Source organism: Lipotes vexillifer, unplaced genomic scaffold (genome assembly GCF_000442215.2).
Source record: "Lipotes vexillifer unplaced genomic scaffold, Lipotes_vexillifer_v1.1 scaffold1272, whole genome shotgun sequence".
NCBI lineage: Eukaryota > Metazoa > Chordata > Mammalia > Artiodactyla > Lipotidae > Lipotes > Lipotes vexillifer.
The window spans coordinates 654313-670359 of NW_006779909.1; the positions used below are offsets into that span (position 1 = coordinate 654313).

General features: G+C 47.4%; 1 protein-coding gene across 2 annotated transcripts in view; it reads right to left on the reverse strand.

Annotated features, from left to right (window-relative positions):
• APBB2 (amyloid beta precursor protein binding family B member 2) overlaps window positions 1-16047 on the reverse strand; it is a 384765-nt gene that overhangs the window by 85116 nt on the left and 283602 nt on the right. The gene's annotated exons all lie outside the window — the stretch shown is intronic.

Sequence of the window (16047 nt, forward strand, 5' to 3'; positions counted from 1 at the left end):
AAAAAAAAAAAAAAAAAAAAAAAAAAAAGAGGCCCCGGAGAATTCAAGGGCGGGAAGAGGCTGAGGAGAAGGAAATGCCCCCGTGAGCAGGGAATGAGTACTTCGCCCCTCGTACCCCTCCCAGGTCTAGTTTTATTGCTCCAGGCTGGCCCGGAGACTTCTCAGAGGTCTAAGAGAGCCCCTACCACAAGGCACTAAGTAGCCCGGAAGTGGTGGTCTGGGCGCTCTTGTGCACACTGTCCACCTGGGGGCACCATCACCCTTCTCCCTCCCAACCCCTTACTCCTGGTAACGGAGCCCTGGAGGTAAGGCGTCTCCATGGGGGCAAAGGAAATCAAATGTAATCAATTGCCTGATGCCTATGCTCTCATCCCTCTAGGCCATGGCACAGCTGCTCACACTGTGTTCTGCGAAGGCCTAGGGTGGTTAGACTCTGGGACAACCTGTGGGAGGGGCTAAGGGGCAACCAGTGCAGCGCTGAGGCCTCTGGGGCGCCTCACCCAAGGTCCTGCTCTTTCTCTCCCATGAAAGCCTTTCTTCAATTAAAGAAAGGCCAGCGTCTCGTGGCAACGTCCAGAGTGACGGTCGCTAATCTGTTACCGAGCAGGGTGAACTGTCACCACATTATGAGGAATTTATATACATTTAAAAACAAACACCAGAATGTCAATTTATTAATTTACAGAGGGAAATGTAAGTCTGACTGGATGCTCAGGCTGGCCAACAAGAGGATTCATCCTCTGGAGGGAAATCCACTCCAGTTTTAACCACCAGCCCGCCTCAGGCTGATGAGCTGAGAGGCAAGCAGAGGGAGCCTGCTTCCAAGTCTTAATGGCCAGGATGCTCGGAGATTCATCGCTAGTGCAAGACACAGGCCTCCGGGTTGTGATTTAATACATAAACAGTTGATTGTATTAGTCATTTCCTGCCCAGGAACCAGGCCGGCATTATGAGGCCTATTTTTATCAATGGAAAAGTTGAGTGGAGGTGGGTTCAACCAAGAGACTTAGCCTGGTATTTCCATAATGTCACAGAACAAATAAGACCTATGTGCATATTTATTTATTTATTTATTTATTTATTTATTTATTTAAATTATTTTTAAATTTATTTTGGCTGTGCTGGGTCTTCGTTTCTGTGCTAGGGCTTTCTCTAGTTGTGGCAAGTGGGGGCCACTCTTCATTGCGGTGCGCGGGCCTCTCACTATCGCGACCTCTCTTGTTGCAGAGCACAGGCTCCAGAGGCGCAGGCTCAGTAGTTGTGGCTCACGGGACTAGTTGCTCCGCGGCATGTGGGATCCTCCCAGACCAGGGCTCGAACCCGTGTCCCCTGCATTAGCAGGCAGATTCTCAACCACTGCGCCACCAGGGAAGCCCCCTTTGTGCATATTTAAACATAAACCTGCAGATATATCGCATCCAACATCTTCACGTACAATTGTCATCGTCTTTCTAGCCGTGCCACTTAGCCAGTGCTTACTCTGTGCTGAGTATTTTGTACACAAAATTAAGAGTTTGGACTTGGAGGGGAAAGCAAGGTGGCACTGACATTTATAGATCACTTTCTCAACGCTTCATGCCTTACAGCACGTAGCACAACATTTTCTCACAACCCTACAAAGCAGGAGCTCCTTATTATACATGTGAGAAACTGAGTCTGGAGAGCTGAGCTGAACTGCCCAAGGTCACACAATAAATAAGCAGCAGCTGGAATTTGATCTGAGGTTTAGTACTCAAGGTGGATTACTGTCTTGATTTTACAGAAGAGGAAACCAGCTCAGTGAAGTTCAGCAAAGTGACTCAGCTGTGGACCGGCTTGATCCAAGGCCTTGTCTTGCTCTCACCATTCTTTGCTCTACATTAGCTGTTTTATAAACAGGAGTACTCAATCCAAAGGAGGCTCCTTGAGAACAGGCCTGTTCTGTGGACCTCTGAATGCCTGCCACCCAAAAGAGGGTCTGGCACACGCTACATGCTCAATAAATATTTGTCGGACTTCCCTGGTGGCGCAGTGGTTAAGAATCTGCCTGCCAATGCAGGGGACACGGGTTCGAGCCTTGGTCTGGGAAGATGCCACGTGTCACGGAGCAACTAAGCCCGTGAGCCACAACTACTGAACCTGCGCTCTAGAGCCTGTGAGCCACAACTACTGAAGCCCACGCGCCTAGAGCCCGTGCTATGCAACAAGAGAAGCCACCGCAATGAGAAGCCCGCGCACCTGAACGAAGAGTAGCTCCAGCTCGCCGCAACTAGAGAAAGCCCGCGTGCAGCAACAAAGACCCAATGCAGCCAAAAATAAATAAATAAATAAAACAATTAATTTAAAAAGATATTTGTCAAATGAAGACTCTTGAGCTGGAGGCAGACCGAGGTACGGTGGCAAGAGTGGACCGGATCTGACTGGGAGTCCTCAACCTGGCTGGGCCCTTGGCTAGTTAATTGACCTAAGTTTCTGCATCCTTGGAGGGATAATGCCACAGACGCTGGTGAGAACTCAAGGGGGTGTACCAAGCACTGGTAGAGAGCCTGGCATAGCCACTTTTACCATAGCAAATGCATACAGCCTGGATTATGAAGCCAGAGCACCCAGGTTTGAATCCCAGACGCCCACGTAATTCCTGAGTGATGCAGCTTTCTAATCTGTAAGATGGAGACAATGATAGTACTTATGTCCTAAGGAACATTGTGAGAAATAAATAGTATGGTGCATCTAATGTGCTTAGAATGGTACATGGTAAGTGTTCAGTGTGTAAGCTATTATTATGATTAGCTCTAAATGATCAACAAATCTGATCTAGGGTATGCCTAGTGATATAAAAGTCATATAAAAATATCCATGTAGCCAGTAATGCGAGCTAGAGTCAGGTATCACGTGCCTCCAAGTGCCTCCACTGTGAAACCGGAGGGCCAGTCCTTCTGGAGGCTAATCCCTGCCTGGGGCCCAATCCAGCCATATCGGCTTCTCAGGAGCCCCATCTTCACTAGCTGGTGGGGCCTTGACACAGCCCTGCAGACAGGAGCCCACATTTAAGGGTCCTGGGACACAAGCACTGAGGGACAACCTGAGCCCTTGCTGTGTTTGCAGCCCTTCTCTCTGGACTTCCAGTTGGTTCCTGATCCACACTCTGGGCACCTGGCTGGACCAAGAGTCCTGTCCTGGAGTTGAGTCCCCTGGCAGTGCTTTGTGCTAATGTCCCCTTTAAGTGCCAGTGGGATCTAGACACCTCACTGTCATGCTGCCCCTCCGTCCCAACCCTGACTCTGAGCTGAAGACCACTGAGATGCTATAAGGACCGGCTCATCAGATGGGTCCCTCTGGACATGGAGCAAGCCTGCCAAGCCTCTGGGGAGTACAATGTGGACCATTCCTACATTCATCCAAGCAACACGGACAAGTGCAGAACTCAATACTTTGTTCAACTGTTCAAAAATTCAAAAGCTTCCACAGAAGATGATTTCTTACATGATAGGAAATGGTGGCTCTCTTATGAAGGGAGGGAGGGTAGGGGCAGGAGGGGCACTTCTTAAACCCGATGCCTGACATGTCCAACTAAGGCACCTATCAAATCCCACCGGCCAAACGCCCAATCACAGCCCCTCCCGGGCAGCCTGACCCGCTGCAGCCCATGGCCTGGGAGAACTGAGTCACCACGCAGCATTGCTGAGAATCAGAATCTGACAGTAACCACAGAAACTTCTCCTGGTGGGACAGCGAACGTGTTACACAAAAGGGAAATTCTTCAGCTGGAGACACCTGAATGCCAACAAAAGCTGAGTCTGTGGCAGGAAACATCAGCTCACGGCCCACTCTCTCACAGTTTTAGCAAGAGCCCATGCCCATCCAGGCCCAGCAGCGAGGCTGGCTGGAGCCGCTTCTGTTCCTGCAGAGAAGCAGCAGGCATCTTCACTCCTGGGAGACCACTGTTCCGCCCTGGAAGTGTGAGTGGTATTTTAGTTTTCCCGTACAGGGGTCTTGGAAAAGATTGAGGGGCAAGTTGTGTGGTCCACATGGCTGATTTACACTACAGATTTATATTATTTCTGTTGAGAAATGTTATTTGCAGAGAAAGCACTGAGTAAAACCATAATGAATACTCAAGTTCTGCACATAAAGTTGGCCATTTTATCTCACTGGGGCAAGCAAGATGGCCATGTGAGCTCTAGAGGGGATGCTGATCCAAAGGAAGGAGCAGAGAGAGCCTGAGGTCAGGAGACAGACTGTACCCTCTGCGTTGGGGGCTGGAGACCTGGAGACCTGGGCATAGTCAGGGCCGGGACACTGGGGAGACTGAGAGGTTACAGATCCAATCTCAGCTAGTAACAAGTCTACTCGCAACACGGAAAAATGCAAAACTCAAATAAAAGAGTACCATTCTTAATAACACTTAGCCAAACGCGGCTGCTTCTGAGGCGATTCAGAGCTAATTTGATCCTCTTCTAAAATGCGCCCAATAGACGACCCCACTAAGAATGATGCCACGTGGGTCTTGAATAAATCCTTCCTCTAAATAGCTCAACCGCAAATACAGTTGATCCTCATTATTTGTGGATTCTGTATTTGCACATTCACCTACTCTCCGAAATTTATCTGCAACCTCCACATCAATATTTGTGGCACGTTTGTGGTCACTCATGGAAATGCAAAGACTGGCAAAAAATCTGGGTTGCATGATGTGCGTGTTCCCAGCTGAGGCTGAACAAGTCTTCTTGTTTCAGCCCTCATACTGCAAACGAGTGCCCTTTCCCTGGTCTATTTAGCACCTTTTTGCATATGTGTGTGTGCTTTTTCTTGGCGATTTCGCTGTTTAAAACGGCCTCCAAGTGTAGCACTCAAGTGCTGTCTAGTGTTCTGGCGGGAGAAGGCTGTGACGTGCTTTCTGGAGAAAATCCATGTGTTCGATGAGCTTCATTCAGGCGTGAGTCAGTGCTGCTGACCGTGGGCTCAAGGCTAGTCAATCAACAATATATATTAAATCAGGTGTATTTCAACAGAAACACACATAAAATAAGGTTATGTATTGACAGGTTGACAAAAATGTGACCAGAGGCTCGCAGGAACCTAACTCTGCACCTTCCCGAGGAACACTGTATTTCAGCGTTTGCTAATTCAGTGTTGGCAGTGCCTTTACAGAGCTTTATAGACCCACTACAATAGTGAGAATCAACCATACCTGCCCTTCCTCCTAGAACAAGGCCGGGGGGGCGCAGGGTGGTGGAGGGGGACTTGATCACTCTAGCTTTCTGGATTTGGGTATAGCCGGTGTGGGTGGGACTAGGAACCACGGAGCCCTGGGCTCTCGTCGCTGGCCTCCAGGTGGATCCCTCCTCCCCCCAGGCTCCCCCTTATCTCCCTGGTTCCCTCCCTCACATCTTTCTCATGTCACCTTCTCAGGAGGCCTTCCCGGACTATTTAAAACTGCAAACCCCTCCCAGCACTGTCTAGCTCTTTTCCCTACTTTATTTTTCTCCATATTTTCCCCTAATGTATTTTCCCCTAATGTATGTATATTCCACTTCTGTGTTTTGCTGTTTCTCCCTCCCCCCACACTGGGACACAAATTACATGAAGGCAGGGGCTTGGTCTGCAGTCTCCTCCGCCCCTAAGCACAGAATCTGATCGCTGTGAGGGTTAAATGAGTTCATACACATCAAGCAGGCTTTGAGCAGTATTTGGTGCCTGGTAAAAGCTATACTCATCATCATTATTGGGACTGATTGTAGTTTTTACTGCTGGCTTTTAAGAAAGTTTTTTTTTTAAAACTGCATTGCTCACGAAGAAAGGAAAAATCTGCAACTTTTTACAGTGTCTGAGATGAATGCAGTAAACTCATAAAGTGGGAAGACCTACAAAGACCTGAATTAAAAGCACAGCTGTGGATTGAGCACCCCTTAAGGGAGCATTCCTCGCTCTTGAAGCTGACTCCTAGAAGTCTACACGGTACACACACGGGAAGGGCCTATGCCCACTGCACAGAGACCCAGAGCACAAGGGATCTGGGGACCCTGCAACCCGAGCACCTCATTTCATGAATGAGTAGACCCGAGTCCCGAGAGCACTGCAGAGTTGCCGCTAACAAGAATGAGTGTCTGTCTCGTGTGGAGTGGAGTGGGCAGGGAAGTCTGTCCCTAAAGGGTTCCCTTAGTCACCGCCACTTACTGAGATGGTACCTGACCAACTGGAATCCCTGTGTAATGCAAAGATGAAGTAAGTATGAACACTCGCTATTCCAAGACATTTACGGCAGTTAAAGAAGAAAGAAGTATTTTAAGTAGTTGTTTCAAAGACTTTGCTTTAAATTAGCTATATTGAGTTGGTAGGGTAGGAATGCATGTTCACAGAGCTGAGATATTAAAAAGGAGGACGTTTCCAGCAACAGACTAAAGGCTAGAAACCTACTCCCAGAGGTGACAAGGTATCTGAAGAATAGACATATCCAGGACTCCATCTGAAGACAGACTGACCAAAGAGGCTCCTTGTGGCCCCTCCTCACAAGCAGGTAACACACCTGGGTCTCAAGTACACTCAGGTTTTATCCTGTGTGTGTGTGGACACAAGGAAAGAAGGAGCCTTAAGGAACCCTGTAGCTCCAGAAAGAGGAAACTTCTAAGACTTCCCTGGTGATCACACGAAATAACCATGGAGAAGGAAGGACCCAGAGAATACTGCAAGGCAATGGATTCCCAAAATTCCAAGGGAAGTGACTGCAGACTGGATGCTGTCACAAAGCCTCGAGATGGAAGTAAGCAGTTAGTGGAGGCGAGCCTTGCTGGAGACTTACAGACCGGGGCAGGAAGGGGCAGAGGGCAGAGGGCAGAGGGAGGGAGAGAGAACTTTGTATTATTCAGGGTACATAGCCTCGGGGCCAGGGCACCTCGGGTCACGGCAGCTCCTGCTGTTGCCTGAGGCTCATTACTGCTGCCTGTGGGACAACTGCAGCCCTGCCCCCTGAATGGACCTGGGGTGGAGGTCCAGTGATTTGGGCCAGAGGCTGCTGGTCCAAATTCAAGGAGAAGCCTCATTCCCAAATTCATCTCCCCTTTTCCTGGACTCTTCCTGTAGATACTCAGTAGCTCACCTCTTAATGCTCTACTATTCTTTGAGTTAATGCCACCTCCCCCATTAGCCTCTGAGCCTTGTGTTCAGAGCTGAACTCAAAACTCTGCTTGTCCCCTTTGCTTGACTGATGAGGCCCACCAGGGTAAGTGACTCATCCAGGGTCTCCTGGCCTGTGAGCGGCCAGTCCAGGTGAGCAGTGGGGTGTCCTGATTCTCAACACCGTACCCCTCTCCCAGGAGCCACCTGAGGTCAGGGAGCCCTTGTGTGTGTTTTTCTTCTCCCACAATGCCCAGGTAAGTGCCACACACACCAGCAGCACTTAATATCTGTTGATTCATTTTTTTCTTCCAAGGAGAAGATGCAGGGTACCCTGAGAAAAATCACCAAAACTAGTCAAAGTGCTATGAGTCCTGTGAATTGTAAAGAAAGGTGGAGGGAGTCTGGATTAATTTTCTCAGAGAAGAATGAGAAGCGTTATCGTGAAGCAGTTGAAAAAGTGTGGGGAAAATGCAACCCAAAGTCATCCTTCTACCTAGGGCGTCGAGCAAGGGGCTCTGAAAAGACAAGGAGAATCTGGAGAGCAGTAATGATGAACTTCCTAAGGAAAAGAGATACTAAAACAAGAAACCCTCTACCAAGGGGGCTGTGGACTCTTCACTCCTGGGGCAAAGCTTTAAAAGTAGGATGTTAAGTTAACTGTCCCCACTGATGTTCCTGTTTCAACAGAGATGACCAGACCAGAGACACGAGATTTATTCTGCACATAGGTTACGATTCTGCACGTAAAATACAACCTCTGTGAAACTTACTTCATGATAATACACGAGAACCTCAACCATCCCATTTTTCAAACTGCTTTGGGAAGAGTCTTTACGTCTTGAAGAAGATGGTAGTTCCACTTAAGCACATAAAAGAGGACACAAAATAAAATGTATTTTTCTGTCTTGAGAATATTTTCACTTATTAACAACGTGGAGTGCCCTAGGGCTGGCGAAACCGCATTACCTTAACTCCACACAGCTTGTTCTGTGGGAGCAGGGACCAGCCTCACCTAGTACACACATCACAACCCCGCCAGTACACAGTTAGCTCTGGCACGCGCTCGCCTCTGCGGGCTTGAATCTTTCATAGAGAGAGGTCCGCAAAGAACGTCAGAGGAATGGGGAGGTTCCGTACGTAACGTGATGCCAAAATACGCTGTGGGCCACTGGTGACTTTCTCAGCTTCCTGCGTCAATTTTTTCCCCCCATGTTAACTTTTAATAAGTTGAAAAAAAGATTTTTGGGAAAATGTTTTACAAACGCTACATTATTTATCAACTCATCTCGTGGACAATATGAGTACTTTAACGCTGTTAACGGCAGCAGGCCAGATTCTGCTGCAGTCGCCCACTTTTCGGCAGTCTTTGTAATCTCTGAAGTTGCTGTAAATGCTGGTAAGTAGCAACTAAGGAAGGAACAATCTAGAGTCTCCTGTAAAAGGGGGGCAACTTCGATGTCAATAATATGTACATAGAACTTTGGAGTAACTCTTCTTTTCTTAAAAGCTAGTATAAAGCTCCTGGTGGCTGAAGCCCAAAGCTTTTCAACCAGAACTCTAGAGGCTGAGATCAGCCTGGGCTTCTACCCGGGCACTAGCGCACTAGGAAGGGAAGGCTTGCGTTACTGAACTCAAGTGCTTCACTGCTATTCCAGGTGAACCACCAAGCAACTCTGAATTGATGAAGGCTTTACATAAACGCGCCCTAACATACAGAAAAAGGGGAGAGCGATATGCTCTACGTAAACTGAGAAATCACACGCACGCACGCACAAACTGCAACAAGTCAAAAACCTGTTTCAAGGTTTGTTTTGTCTATAAGATGAGGCACCAAACACTCAATCCCACTGACACAAAGGAAATTCTTTATTCCTATCATCACTGCTTCCGTTCCAAAAATTAGATTAGAACTCCTCGTATGGGCTTCCCTGGTGGCGCAATGGTTGAGAGTCCGCCTGCCGATGCAGGGGACACGGGTTCGTGCCCCGGTCCAGGAAGATCCCACATGCTGCGGAGCGGCTGGGCCCGTGAGCCATGGCCGCTGAGCCTGCGCGTCCGGAGCCTGTGCTCCGCAACAGGAGAGGCCACAGCAGTGAGAGGCCCGCGTACCGCACAAAAAAAAAAAAACAAAAAACTCTTCGTATAACTTATATAAGCTGGTACTATCTGCATTTTCATTAATAACGAGTGTGTTACGAGACATTTCCTATTTTAATTTATTTCTAAGGTCTGGAAAAAAGAAAGTAATGCTGCTTCACTTAAGCTGTGACCCATTGTAATACTGTGATCGCCAAAATGATTCCCAAACTAAATGGATTAGAGAGAGAGGGAGGGTGGCCTTAAAGATGGCATACTTGGGACTGGGCTCAGTCTCACACAGCCTCCAGCTGATGGGACCTACACAGCAGCAAAAACGAATAAATCACCACGACTGACGGGGCTGCTGGGAACCATTACATCTGAATTTTTAAAGAAACTTTTGGAAGACCAAAACCATACATCATGTTTAGCTAGTGCTGTACAGCAAAACATTGCTATTGTATAACATCTTGCTTGGTCTTCACAGTAATACTATGAGCTTCCCAGACTATGCATTAGTACCATCCCATTTTACAGATGAGAAAAGTGATGTTCAGAGAGGTTAACAAAATCACACAGCTCATCCCCGACAGCACTGGGCCCAGAACCCAAGGATTCCAGCTCCTACTTCATACCCTTTCCCCTTGGAACATGGCCCTGCATTAGAGACAAAGACTCTAGCTGTTTTTTCCTCTTTTGTCATTCACCGGGAGTCAAGTACTTGGGTAATCCACTAAAAGACACACACATACACACAAAACCAAAACACACACATAAAAACATATTTTATTTTTCCTCTCAATCTTTAATACAGTTGCACATCTTCAGGTGAACTTGAGCTCATGGTATAGAACTCCCAACAACAATCACACAGGGACTCAGAGAACCAAACCAAAGGCATACTTGCAAGACCATGGGAAGGCCCGCCTACGCAAGAGGAAGGACAGCCCAGAGACTAAAAGCTTGGTCTCTGAAGCCAGACTGCCTGGGTTCACATCTCAGCTCTGCCATTTATCAGCTCTGAAACTGTGGGCAGGTCATGTAAGATTCTGTGCCTCAGCTTCAACTAAAAATAGGAGAAATAAAAGAACATAGCTCCTGGGGTCTGTGGGAAAGCAGGACAGCGGAAGTCACATGGGAGTGTTTGCTATTGCCTTTTACAGAGGTGCTAGATAAGCCTGAAAGACAGAAACTGAGCTTACCGATAATGGCCCCAAACCACCTTGGTATATATGTGCCCCATAACATACTAAATGCTCAATAAACATCAGTAATCATCACCGTATTTTATCATCAGAACACAGGCTTTAGAGTCTGCTTCACTCAGGCTCAAATTTCAGTTCGTCCATACAACTGATTTGTGATTTTAAGGAAGTGACTTGGGTTCTCTGAATCTCAATTTCCTCATCTGTAAAGTGGGAATAACAACATCACCCGTCCCCTTGCAGGGCTGTTCCGAGAATCAGACGGCCCGCTGCAAGTAAAGCACCCAGTAGGGTGCCCAGCGCATGGCTGGAATCAGAGCAACGTTAGTTTCCTTCTCCGCCCAACCCTCTACTATTGCCAAATGATGAAGGTCTGCGTGGGATATCCATTCATTTCATTGTTTCTAGATCTCAACCAAAACAGGGCAGACATGTACTAGAGTACCTGAAGAAGCAGAGATGAGCTTCATATAGTATTTTAGTTGCTAAGTGACACTGGCCTATAGCATTAGGTGAAGAGGGGAAACTGGCATTTTCTATAAAATAGGTTTGCTCTAGATCTCATCTGAACTCACGGCTCCGAAAAAAATCACGGCTCTCAGAAGGGCTTTTTGAGAAATCATATATTCTTGCTTCTAGGGTCCATGCGCCATTTACATGGGCCAACGTTCCAGCTTCAGTAGAGACAGGGGTCACCTGCTGGTCAAACCTCCCACTGGGAATGTGGCTGGAGCAGAAAAGTGGGCCCTGGGTGGGGACCTGTGTCCCCTTCCTGAGCAGCAGGTCTGCTGAGAGAATGAGAGACGGTAAGGGAATCCAAAGGGACACATTTTTGCTCTGTGCCCACAGGAGGTGAATTGCAGTGTTGTCTGGCTGGAGATGTGGGGTAAGAATGCGCTGGTTCGGGCTTCCCTGGTGGCGCAGTGGTTAAGAATCCACCTGCCAAGGCAGGGGACACAGGGTCGAGCCCTGGTCCAGGAAGATCCCACATGCTGTGGAGCAACTAAGCCCGTGCACCACAACTACTGAGCCCTTGTGCCAGAGTTACTGAAGCCTGCGTGCCTAGAGCCCATGCTCCGCAACAGGAGAAGCCACCGCAGTGGAGTAGCCCCTGCTCATTGCAACTAGAGAAAGCCTGTGCACAGCAACGAAGACCCAACACAGGCAAAAACAAATAAATTAAATAAATTAAAAAAAAAAAAAAAAAAGAATGTGCTGGTTCATCAGCTAAGCACAGTCTTAATGAAGTGATTTTTAGTCTGAGGATCTTTTGAGGTCAATTGAGTTATTTCTAAATTAATTTTTAAAAACTGAGATATAATTGATATATAACATTTGTGTAAGTTTAAGGTGTACAATGTGCTGGTTTGATACATTTATATATTTCAGTAAGATCACCACCATGGCATTCGTTAACACCTCTATCATGTCTCATTTTTATCATTTCTTTTCTGTGGTGGGAACAATCAAGATCTAGTCTCTTAGCAACTCTGAAGTTTTCAATACAGTATTGTTGACTATAATCACTACACTGTGCACTGAATCCCCGGGACTTATTTATCTACTGGCTGTAGGTGTGTACCCTTAAACGACATCTCCCCAGTTCCCCTGTTCCCGGCCCCTGGCAACCTTCTACTCTGTTTCCAAGAGTTTGGCTTCTTTAGATTCCGCTTATAAGAGACATCATACAGTGTTTGTCTTTCTCTGTCTGACTTATCTCACTTAGAATAACACCCTCAAGGTCTATTCGTGTCCAAAGCTTGTCACAAATAGCAAGCTTTCTTTCTTGTGGCTGAATAATATTCCACTGCATATACATACTACATCTCCTTTATCCATCCATCTGTTAATAAACACTTAGGTTGCCAATTTCAATTATTTATGGATTATGCTCAGTGAACCGATCTCAAAGGTCTCCTTCAACAGGAAGCAACTGAAATTCCACATACAGGTGCAAATTGTCTCTTTCTCAAGTCCAGTAACATTGTAACTGTCATTCTTAAGTGGGATTACCATTTTTCTCTGCTGTATTACTTTCTTCTGCTCCTCTCCTCGGTCTGATTGATTATCTCACCTTGCATGCAACTGTTGTTGAATAAATATACGTAAAATGAGTGGATAGATGGCTTGGTTACAGACAACTGTTGAGAGCTGTCGCACTTCCTGTCAATTCGGAGACTGAAAATATGCAAACCTGACTATTAAAACCATTTCCTTAGAAGCGCCAGAGCCTGGAGCAGATGAAGAACTCAGGCTTTGATCGTTGTGGCTTCACACTTCAATGAGATTTTAAACAGGAGGCATAGGCGTGAGGGGACGGTGTGGCTTAGGTAAAATGGCTCAGTGTCTGAATTATTCTAATAGTCCTGTAGGAGGAACCATCATTTCTCTATCAATTTCATTAACTGCAAATAAATAAGAAATGTTCACGGTACTGCCTCAGTACTGGCACCGGCATTAAGTTCTCAGGCAACAGCCCCGAGAAGAGGACGCCTGGTATGTGTTGTCAAGTTTCTGGGCAGCCTTGGAATGCCAGCTTCGGGACACCCCCAGGGCTCTTCCTAGAGGACCCAGCCCTGCTCGATGAAGGCACCCCTGCTGCTGCTTCTACCTGAGGCCGTCCAGCTCTGAGAATACCCACAGCCCAGAAGTCTCTGGCAGGATCTCACGGGGCCAGGTTGACACATCTGCTGCCCCTGCACTCTCAGGATGCCCACCTCCACCCCTGCTGCTGGGGGCCGCCCATCACCTCACCTGTTTCCTGCTTCCTTCCTTCAAGGGGAGAAGGAAGTCTGCCTCTCCTTAATTAGCCATCTAGGCATCTGCCCACCAGAGGGAGCAGCTGCCAACAGGTGGATAACAATGCAGCTCGTTTCAACAGTGCCTTTCAAAACCCGGGGGCTTGCATGGCTGCCAACTCCTCAACTGCTCATTCAGGCAAGCGTAGTGACCAGAAGTTAATAAGGGAAAGGGAGCCGTGGCTCTGCCAGAAACACGGCACTATGCATGGTCATGTTGGCAAATAAATGGAGGAAAACAGTTTTAGAAACACAAAAGCTGGCCTCTGGGCCCAGAGACAAAATGAGTATCGAAGGCCAATGGCTCAGTGTCCAAGAGACAGTGAGTGTCGCCGTGCTCAGTGGAAAAACCACGCTGGACCAGGGTCAGGAGCCTGGCTCGAGTCATGCTCTTCCCAGACCAGCTATACACTCTTGGGCAGATAACTCTGCCTCTCTGTGCTCCTTCCACCTCTCCTAAGGCTTGACTGAGATGGTCCTTATTTTCTCTTTGTGAATGTCAACCTGAAAGCCGTTCACGAGAGGATGAAATCTCATTCTGCCAGGACTGGGTACGTTCGTCATTGGCTCTGTGCCTTGGTTTCTTGATTCAACTGTGTTGACAGTTATGCCCCTCACTAAGGGCGTTTTCGCTGAATAACTAAAATGTGAGAATAACATCTGTCACAGACTGTATGTCCCAAAGATGGCAGGAAGAAAGCACCCTCTCCCCTGCATCCTACATGCTCTCTGCAGCATGACCCTGACACTCTCCCTCAAGAGGTAGAGTCTGTGTCTCCACCCTTGGGTCTGGGCTGTGACTGCTCTGATCAACAGAACAGGCTGGAAGTGATGGGGTGCCATCTCCTGAAACAGCCTTGTCTCACCTGGTGGCTTCAGGAAGCTTCCTGCTTCCTGGAAGCCAGATACCATGTGAGAAGTACACCTGCCTACCCCGAGACCACCACTGTGAGAACTCCAAGCCACCTGGAGAGGCCCTGGAGGATGAGATGCCACATGAAGAGAGACAGTGGCCAAGGAACACTGAGCCACTGAGCACGTGAGTGAAGAAGCCATCTTGGAAGTGGATTCTCCAGCCCCACCTGCCCCCAGATGCCCCCATGTGGATCAAAAAGGAACTGCGCCACTGAGCCCTTCCCCAATTCCTGAACCCACAAAATTTATTTCAGGAGCAAAATCAATGGTTGTTTTAAGCTACCAAGTTTGGGCATAGTTTGTAACATGCGTACACATTAACAGATGACAGAAACAATGTTATCTGCGGTATTGGACAAATATGGGTGGGCCTCATCTTAATAGATCTGTTCCTAAAAGCATTTGCTGAAAATGCACACAAAATTACATGTAAAATTATTTTTTAATCTTGAGCGCTTACATTTACATTTTGGGAGAGAATCACTAAATCCCGCTGCAGTGCAAGTACACTCATTAGTTTAGGCATCATCTCCTTCTGGAAAACCATATGCCACCCCTTACTCCCAGCCAGGATAGATGTCCCCAGCTCAGCATCCATGACATGATAGCTCAGCACTTAGCACAATGCACTGAATTTCCCTGTTTGTTGTCTGCCCCATGAAGGCAGGGGACATATCCGTTCCTCCTTGTAAGAGAAGAGTCATAACGTCTAATGCATAAAGTATGATAGAGGTGGTTCTAAGCACTTGACATAGATCTTATGTTTATATCAATTCACTTAATGTTTACTATAGCCTTGTGGGATAGGTACTATTATTATGCCCACCCTCTAGATGAGGAAACTGAGGTACAGAGAGGCTAAGTAACTTGCCCAAGGTCACCCAGCTAAGCAAGTAGCAAAGGCTGGCTTTGAATCAAGGCAGTCGGGGCCCAGGGTCCATGCTCTTAGCCACTGTAACACACAGCTTTTCTTTAACATTAAGCATTCAATAAATGTTTTTGACTCAATTAATGAATCAACAACAGAAATCAAACCCAAGCTTCTCATACAGATCAGGATTTCTGAAAGAAAAAAACCCGTGCCACATGAACAAAAATCAATTCTAAGAACTACATGCAAACATAAAAATCCCATACAAATGCTAAGGAATGATAACGAATTTGCTACACAGACCAGAAATAAATCTGAAGGAGAAAAGATACTCCCTACCCCTTCCTGTTTTATCTATTAGTGCTAATCTAGTCAGCAGCCACTAATATAATTATTTCAGGAAAATCTATGCGAATAGGAACCAAGGGAGGGCACAGATAAATAAAGCTTACAGATGAATATTAGAATCTCATGCCCATTCACCGTTCACTTCAGGACGTTCCTCTGTCAAACCTACTGGCCAACTGATGTGTATCACCTCTTTCTCTTTTCTCTCCATCTGGGGCAGGTTATAACAAAAGAGGACAGAGACAGGCAAAGCTTTCATGAAGACCAGTGCCTGGGAAAGACATCCCGGAGCAGCTGGGAACTGGCTGCAAGTGGCCATATGACAGAACCGGGAGGTACTGTGTAGGAAGACAGTAGATGACGCACAGAAATGACACCTTATTCATTTGGTTTCAAACTTCTTACTGTTGCTGCTTGACGTGCTGTGTATAGGCCGGCAGCATAAGCAGTGCCCGAGAGCTCAGCAGAACTGCAGTACCTTGTCCGGCCCCAGAACAACTGAATCTGGATCTGTCAGTATGGGCATTGGAAAGTCTGAAGGCACTGCCAAGGACTGGACCATCTGGGAGCGCTGGAAAGGAAGGGGGAGTCTGTCCTCAAGCAATGACTCTCCAGTCCCTCCCGCACCCTGCCTACCTCTGACATGCCTGCTACCTCCACCTCAGACACCCAGGCAGCCAGCGACCATAAAGCTTAGGGAAACGATCCCTGGGAGTGGGTGGGCACGACGCTCCCT